This window comes from Raphanus sativus, unplaced genomic scaffold, assembly GCF_000801105.2.
Source record: "Raphanus sativus cultivar WK10039 unplaced genomic scaffold, ASM80110v3 Scaffold0273, whole genome shotgun sequence".
NCBI classification, from domain to species: domain Eukaryota; kingdom Viridiplantae; phylum Streptophyta; class Magnoliopsida; order Brassicales; family Brassicaceae; genus Raphanus; species Raphanus sativus.
The window spans coordinates 25,379-48,294 of NW_026615593.1; the positions used below are offsets into that span (position 1 = coordinate 25,379).

The following is a 22,916-nucleotide window of genomic DNA, read 5'->3' on the forward strand; positions in this document are numbered from 1 at the left end:
CAGAACATATATATATTTACTCTTATATTTTTAATTTACATCTCTCGTTTTATTTAAAATATTTATATTGATGTTACACATACATTAAAAACAAATAATATATGTGTAATTACGTAGAAAATAATTTAACATTCACTTAAAATAAATATCAAGCTTTTTGTTTCATTTATTAGTAAAAGTTACATCCAGCAATAACCAAATTAATATATATTTATTTTTGAAATGTTACCTTTAGTTCTATTAATCATTCAATCAGTTAATCAAAAACTAAATTTTTAAATACAGAAAATTAAAAAAATGAAAACATAATTTTTTCCTTAAATGTCTAAATATTCGAATTCAACCCGAAATAACCAACCCAAACTAAAATACCCGAACCAGACCCGAAATATAGTAATACCTAAAAGAATTATATACTCCTATATCAAAATGTCCGAAAATCCAAAATGTTCGACCGATCCGTATCCAAACGGGTATCTGCAGCGCCCAGTGCTATTAGCAATAATGCATTATTTACTTACCCCATCTTACTTTCGATTACAACTAAGTCTTTTGGCGGCATGATGTCTTGCAAATTAATCTAATCAGATAATGAAGCCAAAAAAGTATGAGCTATCTTGGCCACGTTAGCTTTGTAATATAAAATATATTTAGATATTTGTGTAAGCTTTTTAAATATTTAAATTAGTTATTTAAATTTGTGGACCGTCCCCCTGAGTATTTAGCGCCCCCCCCCCGCCCCCCCCTCAACCATAATCATATCTCACGCGGCTCCTGAGCTCGTGATTCACGTGCTTTCAGGAATATAAGACATACCACATGCAAAATTTAATCTGCGAGTTATGGACTCATTATAACCATTCCCTTGAATATATGTTTAAGAAAAGTGTATTAAGGATTGAATTATACTAAAACTTAGGTTGGGCTGCTAATCAAGAACCTAAACCTTTTTTTGCAATGAAAGAAAGCTTGTCAAGCATAGTGTCATGCCTCCTTTATACTTGGAACAACCAAACCATAATAATTGCTACTTCATGTTTTCTTGCTTAATTTGTTTTTAACAGTTTGTAAATTTGTTTTAATTCCTCTGTTTATAAGTTAATTGATCCATGGGAATTTCGCGTGCCTAGGGACCAAAATCAAGAGTTAATTATACCTTTCTTTTGTGAAAAGTCAAAGGAGGCCAAGAAAAAGCTACTGTAGTATTATAGAAGTCATGAAATAAAAAAAAAAACTGGACAAGAGCAACTGAGAAAAACCAAATCCTTCATTTTATCTTTGTCTCGTAGGTGAATCATTCTACAAGATTGCCTTCGCTTCCAAAGGCGTTAAATGTGAGTAACAGTTTCGTTGAGAGTGTTTGTTGTATCGTCACGATGTTTGTTGTAAACTAAGGAAGCACACAGTTCACTCAAACGAAGCACATGCACATAAGCACTAACTGATAAACCTTGCAAGTAAAAGAAGAGAATGGCTAGTGGTTTACAAAAGCAAGAAAACTGATGCTCCATGTTGACATTTGGGAATGTCCCACCGTTGGTGAAGTTTGGTTTGTTAGGAAATACACAATCGAAACGAAAATGTACAAATAAACCAAAGATTGGTTTTGTTGAGTAATGTCAATTTGTAATCAAACCAAATCAGAAGAAGAAAGGTAACTAAAGTGCTGTGTAGTTTGGTTTTAGACAAGTTGTCAAGTGTCTGAAATAGTGTTGTAGTGGTATGTGTGAAATAAGTTAAGTCAGAAATAGAGTTATGGGTTAGTGGGAGTTGGTATAGAGTTGTTAGCCATAGAAGGCTAGCTTTTGATATAAGGTATGTAAGTCTGAGAAACAAAACTTTTATGCAATGAATCAAGAAGAATATGTTTCTGATATGCTCTAAAACAAACACTTCAAATCGTGAGATTGAAACAATAACAGAGAGATGAGTGAACAAAACAGAGCAAGAGAAAGTTCTCAAAAGGATAACATGGTATCAGAGCTCCAGTTGATTCTAGGAGGCTCGTTGAACAAGATCACCGAACAAAGAGACTGCACAATGAAGGAGGCCAAGGTCAGAGACACCAAGGCACTGGTTCTAGGAACCAAACAGAACAAGAAGATGTTAGAAGAAAACATCAAACAGAAAAACAGAGAAGAAGAAAAGGAAGAGCAAGAAGAAGGAAAAGTTAATTATGCTTTCACGGCAAGTCAAGAAAATCAAGGGTCAAGAGAAAACAACAGTTGGTTGATTGACAGTGGGTGTACAAATCACATGACTCCAAATGAAGGAATGTTTGTAAATCTCAACACAAACATCGACGTACCAATACGTGTGGGAAATGGTGCTGTGCTTCTATCCAAAGGGAAAGGAGACATTGCTGTAATGACGCTGAAAAGAAAGAGAATCATTAAAGATGTTCTTCTTGTACCTAAACTTGGGAAGAATCTCTTAAGTGTGCCTCAAATGATCACCAACGGGTATCAGGTATTATTCAAAGAGAACCACTGCATAATCTATGATAAAAAAGGAAGAAATATTGGGAAAGTTCAAATGGTGAACAAGAGTTTTCACATAAAGTGGATTACTCAAGAAGAAACAGCCATGGTGGTCAACAACAATGAAGCAGGCCTATGGCACAAGCGCCTTGGACACACTGGTTACTCTAATCTGAAGACTATGCAAGCTCAAAGAATGGTACATGGTCTGCCTAAATTCAAGGTAAATCATGAACGGTGTGAGAGCTGCATCATTGGCAAACACAGTCGAGATTCATTCCCAAAGGAATCAGAAACAAGAGCAAGAGATAAGCTGATGCTAATCCACAGTGATCTCTGTGGACCAATGCAACATACATCCTTCAGTGGAAGCAAGTATCTGCTTACATTCATTGATGATGCCACAAGAATGGTCTGGGTATACTTTCTAAAGTCAAAGTCAGAAGTGCTTCAAACATTCAAGAGATTCAAGAACCTTGTTGAGAATCAATCAAACAACAAGATCAAGAAACTAAGGACAGATCGAGGACCAGAGTACTTGTCAAACGAGTTTACAAGATTTCTAGAAGAAGCTGGAATAGAAAGACAGCTCACAGCTGCATACTCACCACAACAAAATGGAGTCTCCGAAAGGCGCAACAGAAGTCTGATAGAGATGGGAAGAGCAATGATAAAAGCGAAGAACTTACCTCTGGAATTTTGGGCAGAAGCTGTATACAATGCAGCTTATGTTCAAAACAGGACACCATCAAGAGCTCTCAAGCACAAAACCCCACTTGAAGCATGGAATGGAACAAAACCCTCTGTAAGTCATATGAGAGTGTTTGGTTGTATTTGCTATGTACATGTTCCAGATAAACTGAGGAAGAAATGGGATGATAAGTCAAAGAAGGGGATATTTGTTGGATACAGTTCTCAGACAAAAGGATACAGAGTATTTCTTCTTGAAGAAAACAAGATTAATATCTCTAGAGATGTTATATTTGAAGAAAACAGTGAATGGGATTGGGAAAAGAAGGAGGTAGTCAAGCGAATCACTCCACTAATTAATGGTGAAGTCAGAGAAGGAGATTCTTGCAATACAGATGCTGAATCAAGTGATGGTGAACGCAGACATGAGTCACCTATCAACAATAACGCCAGTACTGAAAGTCCAGGAGGTAGTTCGAGTCCTCCAAACCGAAAAACTCGTGCTTTAGATGATATTCTACTCACTGCCCCTTATGCAGATGTAGAGTATTGTGACATGATTGAAGGTTGTTTCAGTAGCGGTGAAGAGCCTACAATATTTGAAGAAGCAGCTCAACATAAAGAGTGGAAAGAGGCTATGGAAGAAGAAATATACATGATAGAGAAAAACAACACATGGGAGCTAGTCAAAAGACCATGTGACAAGAATGTAGTTGGAGTTAAGTGGCTGTATCGTATAAAGACTGATGCTACTGGAGGAACAGTGAGGTACAAAGCCAGACTAGTAGCCAGAGGCTTCACTCAGCAACATGGAGTCGACTATCTAGAGACTTTTGCACCTGTCTCAAGACATGAGACCATCAGACTTATACTTGCAGTCGCTGCTCAAAAGAAGTGGAAACTCTATCAACTTGATGTAAAATCAGCTTTCTTAAATGGTCAGCTGACAGAAGAAATATATGTAGAGCAACCATTGGGCTTTGAAGAGGAAGGAAAGGAGGATCATGTATTCAGACTCTACAAAGCATTATATGGGTTAAAGCAAGCTTCCCGAGCATGGTACAGCAGAATCGATGATTTCTTTCAACGAGAACACTTCAAACGAAGTGATAATGATCATGCTCTCTATACAAAAGAAGAGAACGGGAAGCTCCTTGTGGTATGCATATATGTAGACGATCTCATTGTTACTGGAGATGATGAACACATGGTGGAAGAATTCAAGAAAGCAATGAAAGAGGAATTTGAGATGTCTGACCTGGGATTGCTAAACTACTTCCTAGGAATGGAAATTATTCAGAGACAAGATGGAATTATTTTGTCACAGGAGTTATATGCTAAGAGATTACTGGAGAAGTTCAACATGAGCCATTGTACAACCACAACAACACCACTGATTCCACAAGGAAAACCGCAAGATGGAGAAGAAGAACTCGCTGACACCAAAGTTTATAGAAGCCTAGTGGGAGGCCTGTTGTATCTAACAGCCACAAGGCCTGATCTAATGTTCTCTGCTTCTTATTTATCCAGGTATCTTAAAGAGCCAAAAATGAAGCATCTCAAGGAGGCTAAACGTGTGCTAAGATACATTCAAGGGACATTGGAGATTGGATTGAGATTCACTCAAGTCAAGGAACCAATACTCATTGGATATTCTGATAGCGATTGGGGTGGATGTCCAGAAGACATGAAATCCACCACAGGATACTGCTTTAGTATTGGATCAGCCATCTTCGCATGGACAACCAGTAAACAAGACACCATAGCACAATCCACTGCTGAGGCTGAGTATATGGCACTGTGTGCTACAGCAAATCAAGCGATATGGTTGAAGAGACTGGGTGAAGACTTAGGGCTGTGCACTCAAGTGGGAGTGCCCATCTACTGTGATAGTCAGTCGGCAATAGCCATTGGAAAGAATCCAGTTCAACACAAAAGAACCAAGCATATGCAGATCAAATATCACAAGGTGAGAGAGTATGAGAAGAACAAAGATATTCAGCTGCAATATTGCAAAGGCGAGGAACAGTTGGCAGACATCTTCACTAAAGCTCTAGTCGGAAAGCTGTTCGAGAAGTTTCGTGATCAACTTGGTTTGATTAACAAAATGACAAGTGGGAGTGTTGAGTAATGTCAATTTGTAATCAAACCAAATCAGAAGAAGAAAGGTAACTAAAGTGCTGTGTAGTTTGGTTTTAGACAAGTTGTCAAGTGTCTGAAATAGTGTTGTAGTGGTATGTGTGAAATAAGTTAAGTCAGAAATAGAGTTATGGGTTAGTGGGAGTTGGTATAGAGTTGTTAGCCATAGAAGGCTAGCTTTTGATATAAGGTATGTAAGTCTGAGAAACAAAACTTTTATGCAATGAATCAAGAAGAATATGTTTCTGATATGCTCTAAAACAAACACTTCAAATCGTGAGATTGAAACAATAACAGAGAGATGAGTGAACAAAACAGAGCAAGAGAAAGTTCTCAAAGGATAACAGGTTTAATATAGTTAAAAACCTGAACATAACTGTCTTTCACACACAGTTTAACCTCACCTATAAATACCACTAATCATACAAACTCCACATACTGTCATCTCCGCTGGTGGAATCTGAAACTCCTCTGGAAGTTGAAGATGGAATTCGAGTCGCAACTCTTCGATTTTCTCGGTGTTTATGTTACTCATGTGAGAAAGGATATTATTGTCATCTTGTTGCAGGTTGAAGCAATGGCTAAGGTCAAGGTGTTTGATAAATTTGGGACAAACCATCATCTAGCTTCAAACAGGAATTGTAGTGATCAATCAACTCAGTGCCGGCTCATGGTTTTAACGGGCCCTTGGGTGAAATTGTTTTTTAGACCCTTTTATTATTAAAAAAAATATTTGCATGATTCTTTTAGAAAATAGAGTATATAAAAATATTATTAAAAATGAAAATATTTAAAATACATAAATGTTTATTTTTGTTTACAAAAAAAAAATATTTCAAAAAATTTAAACATTTAATATCATGGGCCCGGGGTGGTCGCACTGCTAGCCCCTATCACTGAGCCGGCCCTGGATCAACTAAACACTGATTTGATAGACCGAAATAATTTTCTAGTCGGGCCAAATTTCTTGGATGTCTCACTAGTTTCACTACTAGAGTTACTGGACCCTCCAGTTTCACGTAAGCAAGCACATGGCGGTGAACCCTATGACAAAAGAAGTGTGCATTCATAACATATGGATCTGAAAAGAAAAGAAAGAAAAAAAAAACAGGTCGATGGCAGTAAGCTTACCTCTTGACTCTGTTCATCATTCATAAACAGATCCATTAAATTCTTGTGTTCTTCTTGTTTCAGGCGGGGGCAATGGAGAATATCCAGGTGTTTGATCGAGTGATCTGAGGAAAGGGAAACCTTCTCCAAAGAATCACAGCCGTGTGCATGGAGATACTTGACGCCTTGTGGAAGCTCCTGCAGTGATTTGAGTTTCTTGCAGTTATTGAGGTAGAGAGTTCCCAAGGATGAAAGCTCCCTGATACTTTGAGGCAGTGTCACAAAGTTATTCCTGCTAAGGTTCAAGTATGTTAACTTGGTGAAATGACTTAGTTGTTCTGACAAGCTTTCATCAATATGGTTGCAGTTGTCAAGCCAAAGCTCAAGCAAGCAGTACGATGTGGCCCATGGTTCCCCCAAACAAAGTTCAAACAACGATCTGAGTTTCACACACTCAGAAAGTATGAGCGTCTCCACCTGAGGAAGTTGTCGCAGTGATTTGATTCTGCGGCAGTTATGAACGCTGAGATACTTCAACTTGTGCAGTTCTTTCAAGCCATAGGGTAGATACACAAAATCATTTCCGCTGAGGTCCAGTTTCTCTAGGTTTCGACAGGACATAATGCTGCTTGGGATATCTTTAATGTTCAAGCCTGAAAAGGTTTTACAGCTGAAAGCAGCATTGGACTCTCTGTACCTGAAATTCTTGATGTTGAGTAAATGTAAGCTCTTTTTTATCCTCACCAATTCATCACAGATCTGTTGTTTGGAAATAAAGGAGATGTGCTCTATAAGTCCATATAGGCCCTGTAATTTTAAATCTATTTGACCGTAGATGGATAGATCTTCAAGAAAACCCATACTCACTTCCACATCCGAAAAATGGAATACAAGTGGAGCACCACTCAGGATGGATTCAGCATCGAACAAGATACCCGTAAGGCTATCGCAGTGGCCTGCGTTGAGCTTGTTGAGCGTATATAACCCTTTTAGGGACTCTGGAATTTTCTGTAGCTTCTTGCACCCTTTTACTATCAACTCCTCAAAGTTCTTGGATGTTGAAAGATTTGGAAGTTGTATCAGATTCTTCGAGCCTGTCACATATCTAGTCTTTGTAGATTAGGAAGGATCTGAAACAAAATGAAGATAAAAAAAAAAAAACATGTACAGATTTATCATTGGCAACGTCTGTGGCCAGTCCTTATTCATAACATATTTCAAAGGTTAGCATACCAACGTATCATCCCAAAGGCTCTTGAGGTTGCTGTATTGGAGATTGACTTGGACAAGCTGGTGGTGTCGGAACCTGGATGGTAAGGTTTTCAACGGACATGCATCCCAATGTAGTAGCTTAAGATCTGGGGGAAGATAAAATCCATCTGACTTGGGCTGCAAGTTGGGCTTTGTATCAATCAAGTGGTGGAAGAACTTGAGAAACTTGATACTAGGCATAACTTCAAATACTGTATTGCTCATTGTTAACGTATCACGCATCTTACACATGTGTAGTATCAAACCTTCAGTTTCGTCTGTACCCTGTTGATAGACACGTTAATGCCACTACGCATAAAGGTTAAGAAACACATATCCAGATAAGTCCGGCTTACAAAAGATCAAAGGTATCATAGACGAACTTACTCTTTCGTTATCCAGGAGATTATAGATAGCGTCAGCATCCCATAGGAACCTTTGTTTGAAAGGTTTATTCTTACATTCTTGGCGCACAATTTCTTTGCCTGTTTGTACGACCAAAAAATGCATGTTTATGCATCCATCTGTTGATATGCTGATCAGAGACTTTTTACGTAAATGATATATCGGTGGAGAACCAGCATCAAGTAGAGAAGACACATGGTTGAAAGGGTATCCGTTAAGGAGACATGCAACATGAAGGAATGCAATCTTGTCATTGTTATCTAAACCATCATAGCTGTTTCTCAGGATCTCCTCAACATTCTTATGAGGTGACGTTTCCAGGAGACGTAATTCATCTTCCCACCTCTCTTTGGTGGTGTTTTCACTGAGATGTGAGGCATAAGCCACAAGGGCAGAGGGAAGGCCGTGAGCCAGCCGAGAGGCTCTGATGAAGAGTTGCTCAAATTCATCAGAAGGAGGTCTTCTTCCTCCGAAAACTGATTTTTTAAATAATTGGAGAGCATCCATATCGTCCAAGCACTTAACCTCATGTATATGTTGTACTCCACAGGAAGCGAGCAGACCCCTATCTTGTGTGGTTATGATGATTCGACTCCCTCGACCGAACCAGCTCGTCTCTTTTGCCAGTGCATGCATCTGCTCCACTTTATCTACACCATCAAGCACCACAAATACTTTTTGGTGCTCGAGTCTTGCCTTTATTTCCTGAGGTCCTACTAAAACCCTTTGCAAATCAATATCTTACTAGTTATGCTGAGGAGGAACCTTTCCTGTAAGTAGGATGAGCTCTTGTCCTTATAAATCTTCTTAATATCTTCTATGAAATAGCGAGCTGGAAATTGACTTGAAAATCGTTCATAGAGACACTTGGCAATTGTAGTTTTGCCTACGCCTCCCATGCCCCATAATCCTATCATGAGAACCTCATTTTCAGACCCCATATTCAAAAGGAAATGAATCTTCACCACTTGTGCTTCCATCCCAACTAAATCGACCCCACTTGACCGCCTCATTGTCAGCAGGGCACTCGAGACACTTTGAACTGTCTTGGTTACCATTGCTGCCTCATCCTGCCTAACATGGAAAACAAACACATTGTTTTAATTCTCCTGAAAAAAGACGAAAGGTATACAGATCATCCATGTGTATATATATTATACACCTCAGTCATCCTTTTCTTCCTTTCTTTGTAATTTCTATTTATTTATGTTACATACAAATATGTACCGCTACGAGAGGAAGAGCTCGGCCCATAAGAAGTAGACAGCAGCATGGAAGAGTCATGCCCTGTCAAGATGCTGTGAATCACACTTGTGATAATATGATAGAACGCTTTCTATAAGAGAAATAAACCACATGTCTACGAATCTGCCAACAACCTTCAAGGAGGCACATGAGATGTTGGTAAAGTGGTGTGGCTTTAGACTTTTCTATTAATTAAGTCTTTTGAAATCCAATGTTGTTAATGGTAATATAACTAGAGAAACTTAACCGCAAGGCAAAAACTAAGTGGGTGGGAAACTGTTGGGATTATTTAGCCTGATGTCCAAGTCTCTATTATCTGGATTTACTTTTGGTATCTTTCTCAAGACATCGTACTAATTAGAGTTTGAATTTTATGATCTTTTACTTGATCTCTGCCATATACACACCTTTTATTCTTAACTCATAAGATATATATCATTTATCTTTCAAAGATTATTTAAGTCTTTTTGCAGATTTCTCGTCAACCGCTCTGATACCATTTGTTAGGATTGTGAAAGCCTATGTCCAACTCTCTATTGTTGTCCATTAGTACGATATTGTCCATTTTGTTAGAATTGTGAAAGTACATGTCCAACTCTCTATTGTTGTCCATTAGTAAAATATTGTCCATTTTAGATTTAAGAGACAAGCCCACATGAATTTATTTTTGGTTCGTACTAATTAGAGTTGGACTTCTCTTTATATATTAAACACTCTTTGTCTAATTTTCCAAAATGGGATTTAATTTGATATTTCACATTCAACCCCTCAAATTAAGGATCACATTCTTAGCTTGAATTAAGCTTGAAAGAAAAGGAAACTTGAGAAACAAGTTAAAGACCTAATTCTACCGAATTATGAAAATTAGGAATATGTTTAAGAGTTATTTAGATGTATTGTCTATTAGAATTTGGAAATATAAATCTCTATATAAGGAGATGCAAGCATGTTGCATAATTTATGGTTTAGATCACTACAAGAAAACAGATATTTAACGAGGGTCAATTTCCTCGTTAATTCCTCGTAGAAGGAAGTTTACGAGGAATTAACGAGGAAATGGATTTCGTCGTTTATCGTCCGTCGTAACACACATTTCGTCGCCATTTTCTCGTAAAATAGCGAGTCAACCATTTCCTCGTAAAGACGAAGTAAACATTTCGTCGTAAGTTCCTCGCCGCATTTCCTCGTAAAATCCTCGCGGCCATTCCTCGTAAAAACCACGCGATGCATTCGTCGTTACTTACACGTAATTTCCTTGAAAAGAAATCCCCGTAAATTTAATGTAACTTCCTTAAAAAATTTCCTCGTAAACTCCACGTAGATTCCTTGAAAAGCTTTCCTCATAAATACCTCGTAAAATATTCCTCGTAAATTCCTCGGTTAGCTTTCGACGCAAATAACTCGTATATTGCGAATTTTCGTATTAATAAATAATATTGATAAATTTAATAACTATTAATTTAATTTAATAAAAATATTTAAATATTTGTGGTTTATAAATAAATTTTAAACAAAATTCAAATGCAACAAAATATTTTATATATAAATAAGTTTTGGATTTTATAATACATAAACCGGAAAAAAAACTAAGGCTCGTTCATCGCCTCGTAGAATTCCTCGCTCCTCCTCGTAACATCCTCCTCGTCATGTGTGCCCGATGACTCGCCTGGAATGAGATTTTGTTGTTTCATTGTTAAAAAATATATCTAACGAACATAAATTCCGTAAACCTATCTAAATTCCCTAAACTAACCACCTAATATACTAAACTAATTATGGGGAGCGAGGAAATTACCATTTCGAAGGAGAGAGGAATGGGAGAGGAGTTGGAGAGGAAATGGGGAGGAATTGGAGAGGAAGTTGGGACGAATGGAGAGTGTGAGGTTTGAGTTGTATATATAACTTACGAAGGCGTCGCAATTTCCTCGTAGCTTTACGAGGAATTAAAGAGGCCGTCTTTTATTTCCTCGTAAAATCCTCGTAAACTTACGAGAAAATTGCGAGGCCCGTCCCAAATCCAACGACGAATAAGCTAGGCCCGTCTTTCTGGTCCTCGTAAATGCCTCGTAAATTACGAGTTTTTAACGAGGTAAATTTCTAAACCTCTAAAATCAGAAACCCCAAAACCTAAACCCCATCTTTCTTATATTCTACTTCATATATTACAAACATATCTTCCTTTTAACCTCAATATCTTCTTAACATTTCAAAACTCAAAATTTAAAACCACAATTCTTTAACTTCTAATATTAGTCTCTTCTTTCTAATATAAACTTATACAAAATCAAATTATTTATTTAAATTTTCTATTTTGCAACAAAAATATAATCTTTTGAAGATTTGAAAATATAATCTTCTTAACATTTCAAAACTCAAAATTTAAAACCACAATTCTTTAACTTCTAATATAACTTACGAAGGCGTCGCAATTTCCTCGTAGCTTTACGAGGAATTAAAGAGGCCCGTCTTTTATTTCCTCGTAAAATCCTCGTAAACTTACGAGGAAATTGCGAGGCCCATCCCAAATCCAACGACGAATAAGCGAGGTCTGTCTTTCTGGTCCTCGTAAATGCCTCGTAAATTACGAGTTTTTAACGAGGTAAATTTCTAAACCTCTAAAATCAGAAACCCCAAACCCTAAACCCCATCTTTCTTATATTCTACTTCATATATTACAAACATATCTTCCTTTTAACCTCAATATCTTCTTAACATTTCAAAACTCAAAATTTAAAACCACAATTCTTTAACTTCTAATATCAATCTCTTCTTTCTAATATAAACTTATACAAAATCAAATTATTTATTTAAATTTTCTATTTTGCAACAAAAATATAATCTTTTGAAGATTTGAAAATATAATCTTCTTAACATTTCAAAACTCAAAATTTAAAACCACAATTCTTTAACTTCTAATATCAATCTCTTCTTTCTAATATAAACTTATACAAAATAAAATTATTTATTTTGCAACAAAAATATAATCTTTTGAAGATTTGAAAATATAATCTTTTGAAAATTATAAAATTATTAATGGGGTTTGGAGTTTGGGATTTAGACAAAATAGAAGAAAGATGGGTTTGGGGTTTAGGGTTTAGGGGTTTAGACAAAATATCTCGTTAAAACCTCGTAAACCCACGAGGAAATTACGAGGAAATAAAAGACGGGCCTCGGTAATTCCACGTAAGCTTACGAGGTCTTTACGACGATTTTGTCTTACGTGGAATTAACGAGGCCCGCCTTTTTCTTTTTTTTTTCCGTCGTTATTTCCTCGTTAACTACGAGGAATTAACGAGGTATGCTTTCTAAACGCCTAAAATCTAAAACCCCAAACCACAAACACCATCTTTCTTATCTTCTACTCTTCATTCCAAACCTCAAACCTCAATATTTGTTTTTTTCATTCTAAGCCTCAAACCTCAATATTTTTTTTCATTCTAAACCCCAAATTCTTATAATCTCAATCATTCTAAAAAAAGACGTGCTTTAGTATTCCTCGTTAAAGTCACGTAAAACATTTCCTCGTAAAGAAGACGTGAATTTACGTTGTGTTTACGAGGAAACGCTATTTCCTCATTTCCTCGTAAAGATGATGCAAGCTTTACGTGGTTTTAACGAGGAAAGAGAATTTCCTCGTTAAAACGACGTAATATTACGTTGTTTTAACGAGGAAATGTTTTCTTCGTTACTTTACGAGGAAATAACGACGTTTTATTCTTTCTTTGTAATTTCCTCGTAAAGTCGACGTAATTTTACGAGGATTTTATTTCCTCGTTAATTTTCCTCGCCAAAGTGCTGTTTTCTTGTAGTGGATATTTAAAGACCGTGAGCTTAATGTTTTTGAGTTATTTTTCTTTAAGATAATAAGAGAGTTATTCTTATTTATGTTTGAGTTTTCAAGGTTTCTAAACAATATATGGTATCAGAGCGATATTGTCTCTAATAATGTTTTCTTGTTCAAAAGACTTGAGAAAACATCACAGCGAATTGTAATAATTATGACGACGACGAGTAAGGTTGCGGTTCAAGGAATCCTAGTACATCGCAAGTCTACAAAGAAAAAGAAGAAAAAGAATAAGAAGCACAGGAGGGTATCTGGTGGAGATGAGATTAAATACTGAGAACGGTCAAACGTTCCCCGAGCATTATTACCAAGTTCATCGACAAGCAGCTAAAAAACCGAATCAGTTCACTGCGTGGAAGAGGAGGAACAGTTTTCAACAACACAATGGCGGTTTGGTTTTCGACTAGAGATTAGGCGAGCTTAACCACTATTTTTGGGTTAAAAGATATCACTTTGTTTAAACTAAAGATGCACTAGTTGTACAAAAGCCTTTTTTGATTTGAATAAATTTAACATTCTTTTTTTTTTTTTGATTAACCTGGGGTATCCCGAACCTATGGAAGAGCCCAGACTAATCCCAAAGGAGAGGTGCAGCCTACAGATAGACTCTCTCTCCGGATATGCAAATGGAGAACTCCAAAGTTAATGAAAGAAGTCGAAGATATGAGACAGCACTCTTCAATAGTGATGATGATGGTGCTAAGAGAGACACGAGAAAGAGAAAACTCGTTGATGATTGTGATCTGGGAAATACAGCGCACAAACATAATAAGAAAATGAAGAAAAATAAGGAGAATATACTGAAAGAGGATCCAGTGGCTGACTTGAAGAAGGATCCGATTATGAGAGATTTTATAGTGTTTGAAAACGGTGAAGAGTATGATAAAAGGATAGGGAAAGCTTGGAAGAGGGGTTACCTGCTGTATGAACCTTCGGGAACAGGTAAGATAGTAGATATGGCGAATCTAATGAGTCATAGTAGTTATTATATTGAGCAATCTTCGATAAGAAATAACGGGGAACTCAAATGGATGTTGCTAGCGATACAAGACGCTTTCTCCTATTCAGATGGCAGCTATACAACTTGGACTCAAACAGCGTGATGTTGCAGAAACTGGTTCTGAAAAGACTGCTCTTGTTGTCTTGCCCATGGAGCTTGCTCAGCAGATTGAGGAGGAAACTGTTAACTTTGCTCATTATCTAGGCCTTAGAGTAACTTTTATAGTTGGTGTGTTGAAGATAACACAAGAGTGTGAGATTGTGATTTTTTCTTCTCCCTGTTGTTTGATTGATTGCCTTAATAGGCAGTCTGTCGTGTATGGTGAGAACTATCTCTACAACAAGATATATGGACCTCCAATATACGACGTGCATGACGACGATGATCAGATTGAATATGAAATCAAAGATGGTCAGGATCACGACAAGGTTAATGAAGTTGGTCTTCACGGGGTAGAAGATGTGCAAGTAGAACAACCAAAAGATGTGTATGGTGAAGAAGTTGCCAACACCATAAATCTTGTCTTTGGTGACAAATCTTTTGACACGTTTTTCAATGATACATGTTCTTATGGGGTTGACAAAAATAATAAGTGGAGAGTGCTAAAAAGTTCCACTGAAGTCTCGTGTGACTTTGTCATTCCTTCGAAGAAGTCAACGTTTGTCATATGTCATATGTGGCGATGCACATAAGGAGTTTGTGAAGATTTTCGAAATCGCAACAAAGTTTGATACGCATAAGGTGTTAGATAGAGATATGCAAAATCCAATGAATCTCAGTGGAATTACACTAAAGATACATGCAACTTCTAAGATACCAATTGTTGGAGAAAGTAATAGTGGTCATAGAGTTGATCCGGTTGATGGCAAGAACATGGCTGAGACTGAAGCCGTGAAGCAGATCCTATATCACCTCATACGAGAGTATGTTGAGTATGATTAATTTGATCGAGGTACAGCATATACCCGAGAGTGAACAGAGAGTCGACATCTTGACGAAAGAACTTGAGAGATTGAAGTTTACCGAGATGAGAGGTCTCAATACTGAAGATTTGTTGAAAATGGATTTCAAACTTAAAAGGAAGAATATTGGACTAAACTTGAAAGAAAAAGAAATTTAAAAAATAAGTTAAAGACCTAATCCTATCGAATTATGGAAATTAGGAATATGTTTAGGTGTTATCTAGATGTATTGTCTATTAGGATTAGGAAATATAAATCTCTATATAAGGAGATGCAAACATGTTGCATAACTTACTGTTTAGAGATTGAGAGATTGTGAGCTTAAGTTTTTTTGAGTTATTTTTTTCTTTAAGATAATAAGAGAGTTATTCTTATTTATGTTTGAGTTCTCAAGGTTTCTAAACTATAGAAACAAATACATCAAGTGCTAAGGTTTTACAAAGAGAGACAACTAGGAAAACTTGCAGGAAGATATCAAAAAGCTGTCAAACATATCGAAAGTTGGAGCTTGACGACAAGTTCAAAGTCGAAGTTGGATGTAATGATATGTGATCATTATTAGAATGTGTTGAGGTTGGTTATGGTATTTTAGTAATGAGTTTTGTTGTCTTCTTTTTACATTAACTTTTATCCTTACATACAAATCTCTTAAGATTAATTATAAGATTCAACTTCAACAGTTAAATTTGTTTTCACTTTTCAAAAAGGGAATATGGGTTAAAAAAGCTTAGATATGTAAGACTCTAGTTTTGGAAAAATAAAGAAAGGTTACCATGCCAAGGAGTGAAAGCCTGAGAGACCAGCGACTTGGTTGAGAGCTCTTCTCCATTGGGAAACCCTCTCAGGCCCCGTATTTAGATCTTCATACTCTTGAAACGCAGCAGCGAAGCTTCCTGTCTGGTGTCTCACGTTAGAGGGATTGACTCCGTAGAAAATGGGAACCACTTGAATTCGATGGGCACCGTGAAGCTCCATTATCAATCGAAGCTCCTCCAAGCACCATTTCGAGGTAGCATAGTTCTCTGAGATGACTACAACAGCGAACCATGAAGTTCTGATGGATTCGATGAGTTGATCGGAAATGTTGTCACCTGCCTCCAGCCTTCGATCGTCTCTAAAAGTAAAGATACCCTCGCGACAAAGAGCTTCGTACAGATAGCTGACGATGGTGCGTCGAGTGTCTTCCCCTCGGAAGCTGAGGAAGACATCATAGTTCCTGACACGAGTTGACATGGAAGCCATCGACGGAAAGAAAATTATTGTCTTGGTCGCCGATTAGAAGGGAAAAACTAGTCTTCTTCTCCTTCCTGGGTCATATCCTATTTAGAGATTCTTGATCGCATTGATTTTAATATTATTGCTATACTATATACATTGTAAACTTGATTCTAATATCATATTTTTTTTTTGGTGAACGATTCTAATATGATATTCTTTCATGTTAACATCACTTGGAATAAATAAATAAAACTGATTGAGCATTCATTTGTTGACTTCGCACATTGCTCCTATAAAGTTTCCGTACACTAAATAGATTTTAACCCGCACGTCCGTGCAGATATTTTTTCATTTTATAAATATATTTGATATTATTAAAAAGTTTTTAAGTATTTAATTTCTCTTTTAGTATTATATATTATGTAACTCTATAATATTATTATTTATATTTCTTATTTGGTATTGTTAATATATAATGATTTATTAGTATATTTTATTTTGTTATTAATTTTTATTACTTACTAATATATTTCAAGTTATATTCAATAAAATAACAATATGAAATAATCAAATAGATACCCTTCAAACTATGTTTTTCTATAATTTATACATTTTACTGTAATACATTTTAAAAATTTATTTATTTGTTTATTAATATTATAGAAAATAAATAAGTTTAAGATCATTTATATTTGCATGTTGTGTGTTAAAAATATAATTTAACATACATTGTTTTAGTATTTTACGGGATTTATAAGTAAAACATTGTTTTGTTTAAATAAATATAGCCCTATTATTTTACATAGTAGCATCTATCACATTATTTTAGTAAATTTTATTGATATATTATATTTTTTTATGTTATGATATTAAATTTTCTTTTTATTTAACTAAGATTACAAAAATTAAATTGCTTTACTTTTTACAACATTTATATTTTGTTTTTTTTTGTTGTCATTTCAAAAAGTTATTCTTTATTATCTGTGATTTTATATTTTCTAAAATTGAAATATTATCATTTTGAATTTGAATATTTATTTTTAAAATTTTATATTTGTCAAGAAAACTTTGAAAAACTACCCTACTATTTTGAGTTCGGGAGATTACATGAATTTTGAAAAACAATTTATACTACATTAATACATTATTTTACAAAACAAATATCTGAATTTTTTGGTAATATTTTGTAAATTTTTATTAACAGATTTTGTTATAATAAAAAAAAAATAAATAAATTTATAATTAAAATTTGATTGTCATTAATATTTTAAATGAATTACTGAAATTTCATAGTTTTGTAAATAGTATATGAACTAAATGTTATTATAATATTATATTTTGTATATAAACATTTTAAATAATATTTTGTTGAGAGTTTCAAGGTGAATAAAAGATAATATATGGTTGTAGATATAAAAATTTAACCTAGGTTAATAATTTTTTTGTATAAAGATTTTATTTAGTTTATGAATTAATTTAACCCATTTTAATGGTGAGTGATAATTTATTTAAATTAAATAATTTAAAATATCTTTTTTAATTACCTATTTAATATAATTTTATCATTAATTCATATAGCACTTCTATTTTTATATAATACAGAATATAATTATAAAATTTATAAAAATTTATATTTTGTTTTTTTTGTTTTATGATAAAACTTTAGTAAACATTGTTTTATAACAATATTATATTACTAATTACAAAATAATTAATTAAAATGTTATTTTAGAAAAATATTTAAAATTTTAAGCAAGATTTCGTTAGATTATTTCTCAACAGTTTTGTTATAACTAAAAAAAATCAAAATTATAGTTTGTTTATGTCTAATTTAAAGAATCAAATATTTCATATTAAATAGTTTTTTAAGAGATCATATTACCATGACTTATTAATGTTAGATAAAATAGGATACTAAATTAATTGATTATATATGCATTTTTTTGTCATCTATTATATATGCATTAAAAATATGAAACGTTATTCTCTATGGTTCAACATATTACATCTTATTATTTATGGTGTTCAGATGATAACATATTGAAAATAATATATGTTTAGAACCTATCTAATAAAAAATAAAGATTTTTATACAACAATTAAAATAAGTTTTATATTAAGTAAGCACAAATAAAAATATGAAATGATTAGAAATATGGTTAAAATAAAAAGTAGATGTTGAGATAGCATATATTATTGTACGTGAATAGTGGAAGTCAGTTTGATTAGTTGTTTAAACAATTATCTTAATATCAGTTAAAAATAACAATTAAATATATTTACCTTTAATAAAACATGATTTGAATATGGCTAATAATTCTAGTAAGATGGAATATGTCCAAAATTTAAATAAACACTTAGATAAAAGTTAGGACTCTGTTAGATTACAAATATACAAAGCCAAAAACGTCGCATTCACCTTTGTTTCAAGTATTCGAAATTAAACAGCAATTTGAAGTTTAATACAGAAAACAACATTTTTTTTGTTCAAATTTTTAAAGGGAGAATTGCTAAAAACAACCTAAATATTGAAGTCAAATGCATTAGTGTACCCCAATTTCAGTCAAATGCAGAACCAACATAAAAGAAAGATGAAAATACCATTTAGTCCTTATGAACAAAAAAAAAAATGGAGGGGTATTTACGTTTCTATCCTTTTGGAAGTCTACATGTAGAAGAAGGAAGTCTACATATTTTTAGACCTCCAGCGAAGTCTAATTTGTAGACTTGAAGTGTAGTCTACACCAAAATTTTATCTAATATTTTGTTTTAAAATTGTTTAAAAATAATTATTGTGATAGATTTTAACTAATCATCAATATAATGGATAGTATGAAGTAAATATATTAAAATTTTATATAACTGAACAATTTTAAAGAATATATACTAAATTGGTATCCATGATATAAACAATGTTCATAGTTTAGAAACAAAAGGTTATAGCATGATAGGTCTATTAGTGGTAGATTTTTAGAATTAGACTTTAGATTTTGATTTTTTTTTGTTTTATTGACTTAAATCTGTTTATTAATGTTTAGTAGTTTATATTTTGTGTAATTTTGATATTTGATACAGTAAATGAGACTTTTTGAGTATCAAGCAAATTATTTAGGGTTTGAGATTTGTGGTTTAGGGTTTCGTAGACCTACAATAAAGTCTATAAATTTGTAGCCGTCTCTGACAGTCTATTTTATTCGTGTATATCTTTAATTTTAAATTAAATGTTCCAATTATGAATATTTTTTTTTTTGTAACATATATTATGAATATTTTTTTTTGTAACACATATTATGAATATTTAAAATTAAAAAAAAAACATTGGTAAATCATATTTTATTTTATTTTTAAAAACGAAAAAAATCGTTGTAGACATACAAAGAAGTCTACACACAAAATATAACTTAACCGGATTTAACCAAAATAATTAACGTAAATGAAGTAAACCAAACTTTTTTTAACCTAACCAGAAAAATTATCCAGCATATAAATACTCTTTCTCAAGTTTGTTGGATAAAAAACCCTAATCCACGCCGTTTGTCTCTCTCATGGTGATTTCCACGACACTCTTCATCATCTCCAACTTCTCTGCGATTAAGCTGTCGCCATCCCTGTGTTTGGGCTTTTACTTGGGGCGTTATTTGAGAGTTGGTCTTCAATGTCTTGTCTCCTGTCTCTCGTACCTTTCGAACAAATCCTAAAACCTCTCGCCATCCCTCTGCTTCATTCTAGGGTTTTCTGTTACTCTTTGATTCAAAGATGGGAAGGGCGAAGAAGCCTTAGAAGTTTGCTGTCATGAAGAAAACAATAAGCCACAAAGCGGATTGAAGCAGTAAGTCAAACGACTCTTCTTCCTCGAAATTTGATGGCCTTTTCCTAAAGCTAATTTTGTTTTTCTTCTTCTTCAGTTACAAGGAGGAGTTCTGAATCCGAACAAGAAAGGCCTCACTGAACTTCCCAGAAACGTGTAAGCTTAGAAATTTAGCTAAACCCTTTTGCAAAGTTGTAATCTTTTTCTGTGTGTGTGTTTTTAATCTTTAGATTTAAATTTTTTGTTTTTGGGATCAGACCAAATGTTCCATCAGGGATGTTCTTTTCTCACAACACTAACATGGTTCCTCCTTACCGAGTTCTGGTGGATACTAATTTCATCAACTTCTCTATCCAGAACAAGGTACAAACCAATCCACAGAGCTGTAATCGATCTTTGTAGTGTTATTGTCTTCGTGGAACTTATTCTAACTACTGTCCTTTGTTTTGCCTTTTTGTTGTATACAATAGATTGATATTGAGAATGGAATGATGTTCTGTTTGAACACTTCTCAGAGCTACAGCAAGTTGTTTTCTTAATAAGCTGTTTTTTCTTTTACTTCCTCCTCTTGCTGCTTCGACACCATCAGCCATTATTGTCAGAGACATATTGTAAATGTCTAAAAGAACTGAGTTTAAAACTCTAGAACTTAAAAATACAGGTTAATATATAAAAAGAAAGAGACAACCAAAAGGCCAGATTTTATTAAAGAAGTTTGGTATTGAAAAAAAAAGTTTGGTATTGAAGCTTTGTCTTCTTTTTTTCGTCTCTTTATTGCTTTTTCTTTCTCAGCTTGGTCGTGAAGGAAAGAGACTCAATGTAGAGTACTGTCTTTAAAGTTGGGGACTATATCTGAGAGAGAGAGAGAGGTTGACTTGGGTCATGATCTTGGTTTTTGGAGCGACTCATCTTTATACAATACATATGGTAATCGTGTTGGTAGATTCTATTTGGAGAAACCCTTAATGTGTAGCTCTGACACAACTTGTTGTAGCTCTGATATCGAAAATTCTGCTTTGCTGCTAAACTAATCTGTGAATTCGTTGTGCCCTTAATGTGTTCGATAGAAGGCCTCTTAGACATTCTACAACTTATCTGCTGCTCATGTTTCTGGTAACGATCAATTTCACATATCATGTCTTTGGCCGCCGCTTGGTAACTTTTGTTGGTTTGCAGGTTCCTGGTGTGCCTATCATGTATTTGTCGGGCCGCAAGTACTCAGTGAAAATAGAGTGTGACTATATCTATGATTTTGTGGCGGGTAAGTCGTTTTCCTCAAATCATCATATCCTTTTGTAGATAGAAAGAAATAAAAAGAATCTTTTAAATAATGAAAACATATGATCTGAATGAGGTTTCTTTGCTTTCTTCAGTTTCACGAATCTGCGAGGCGTTATCGACAAATTGGAATATCATATAAAAATGTATTAGCAAGAAGGTCCTCTTGTTTTTCTCTTATACTGTTCTAATGGTCACTTTAAGTTTTTGTGTTGTCAACATTTTTCAATCTATTTTCGAGTTTTAAGTTAAATTTTTTTGTCAGAATTTACAAACAAAATATATTGTTTAAGCTCTAGAATTAAAAGCCAATTCTTTATCAACTCAGATATTATTATTACAGAGTACACTTGAAGTCTAATTTATATAGAGGAAACACTACCAACACTATTGTCAGAAGAAGAGAGTTATGTGCACATAGACATACTTAACAACGTGATTGTTTACAGAGAAACTACAAGTCATAGACACCGAGAAAAGGCATAAAAACAGAACCAATCCAAAGCTTACCTTCTTTCTCCTCCAATAAACCTTGATGTCTACGGTGCGATGTAGTGTAGTATTTTGTTAGTTTCTACACTGATGTTGCTTTTTATGATTAACGGATGCAGTGTAGTCTATGTCTACACTGCTACTATCTTCATCAGCATCTTCATCATCAGACACATCAGCATCGTCACCAAATTCTCCGTATACGGCCGTTAATTGAGTCATTTCCTGCAAAAAAATACAGTTTCACAAAATTAGCGAATAAATATTTCATGTTTCATAAAACTACAAACGTAGACTTACAATTATGTCTACAGTCTAACACCTAACAACATTGTGAAATCAAAAGTATTATAATTTCATAACTACAACACTTTTTCTTTTCAAAATCACTCAAACCTATTAGGATTAACTAACACACTTTCAAACAAAAAAATCTAGAATAAACTTTATGAATAATACATAAATTCAGTTTTAATTTATTTTCCTACGTAGACTTTTCAATCAGTCTACGACAGTGTAGACGTTCGTGTCAGTCTACGACAGTGTAGACGTCCGTGTCAGTCTACTTTTTGGGTTAGTTTTTGCAATTGAAAATTTTACGGATTACTTTTTTTATTTGACCAGAAACTCATCCAAGTTTTGACTTTATACATTTAGACTTCCGTTTTAGTCTACCACATTAAAAAGGTTAGTTTTTATTATTGACCAGAATTCACCCAAGTTTTGACTTTCGAAAGTAGATTTCATATGTAGTCTACATGTTTCGTAGACGTCGCATAAGGTCTAACTTCAAAACCCATAGGTTGGTTTTGCAATTGACCATTGTTTGACTTTCGAATGTAGATTTCATATGTAGTCTACAGATTCGTAGACTTCGCATAAGATCTAACTTCAAAACCCATGGGTTGGTTTTGCATTTGACCAAAATAAATATGTAGACTTCACGAACAGTCTATATTTTTTTGTGAAAAATGCGTAGACTGCATTGGAAGTC

At 34.3% G+C, this 22,916-nt stretch overlaps 2 long non-coding RNA genes and 1 pseudogene across 3 annotated transcripts; 1 reads left to right on the forward strand and 2 right to left on the reverse strand.

Annotated features, from left to right (window-relative positions):
- Window positions 1-6,050: 6,050 nt before the first annotated feature.
- On the reverse strand, window positions 6,051-16,537 carry LOC108829443 (disease resistance-like protein DSC2; annotated as a pseudogene).
- Window positions 10,796-12,637, reverse strand: LOC130501739 (uncharacterized). Its single transcript, XR_008939864.1, has 2 exons — window positions 11,116-12,637; window positions 10,796-10,986 (listed from the first exon to the last, which is right to left on the reverse strand). It is a non-coding gene; the product is annotated as an uncharacterized LOC130501739 (long non-coding RNA).
- Window positions 16,538-19,868: 3,331 nt separating the features above from the next.
- LOC108829446 (uncharacterized) lies at window positions 19,869-21,753 on the forward strand. Of its 2 annotated transcripts, XR_008939863.1 has the most exons (6): window positions 19,869-20,173; window positions 20,250-20,308; window positions 20,410-20,515; window positions 20,623-21,265; window positions 21,329-21,413; window positions 21,526-21,753. It is a non-coding gene; the product is annotated as an uncharacterized LOC108829446 (long non-coding RNA). The 2 variants fall into 2 exon arrangements; XR_001945961.2 differs by having other exon boundaries at window positions 20,410-21,265.
- Window positions 21,754-22,916: the final 1,163 nt, after the last annotated feature.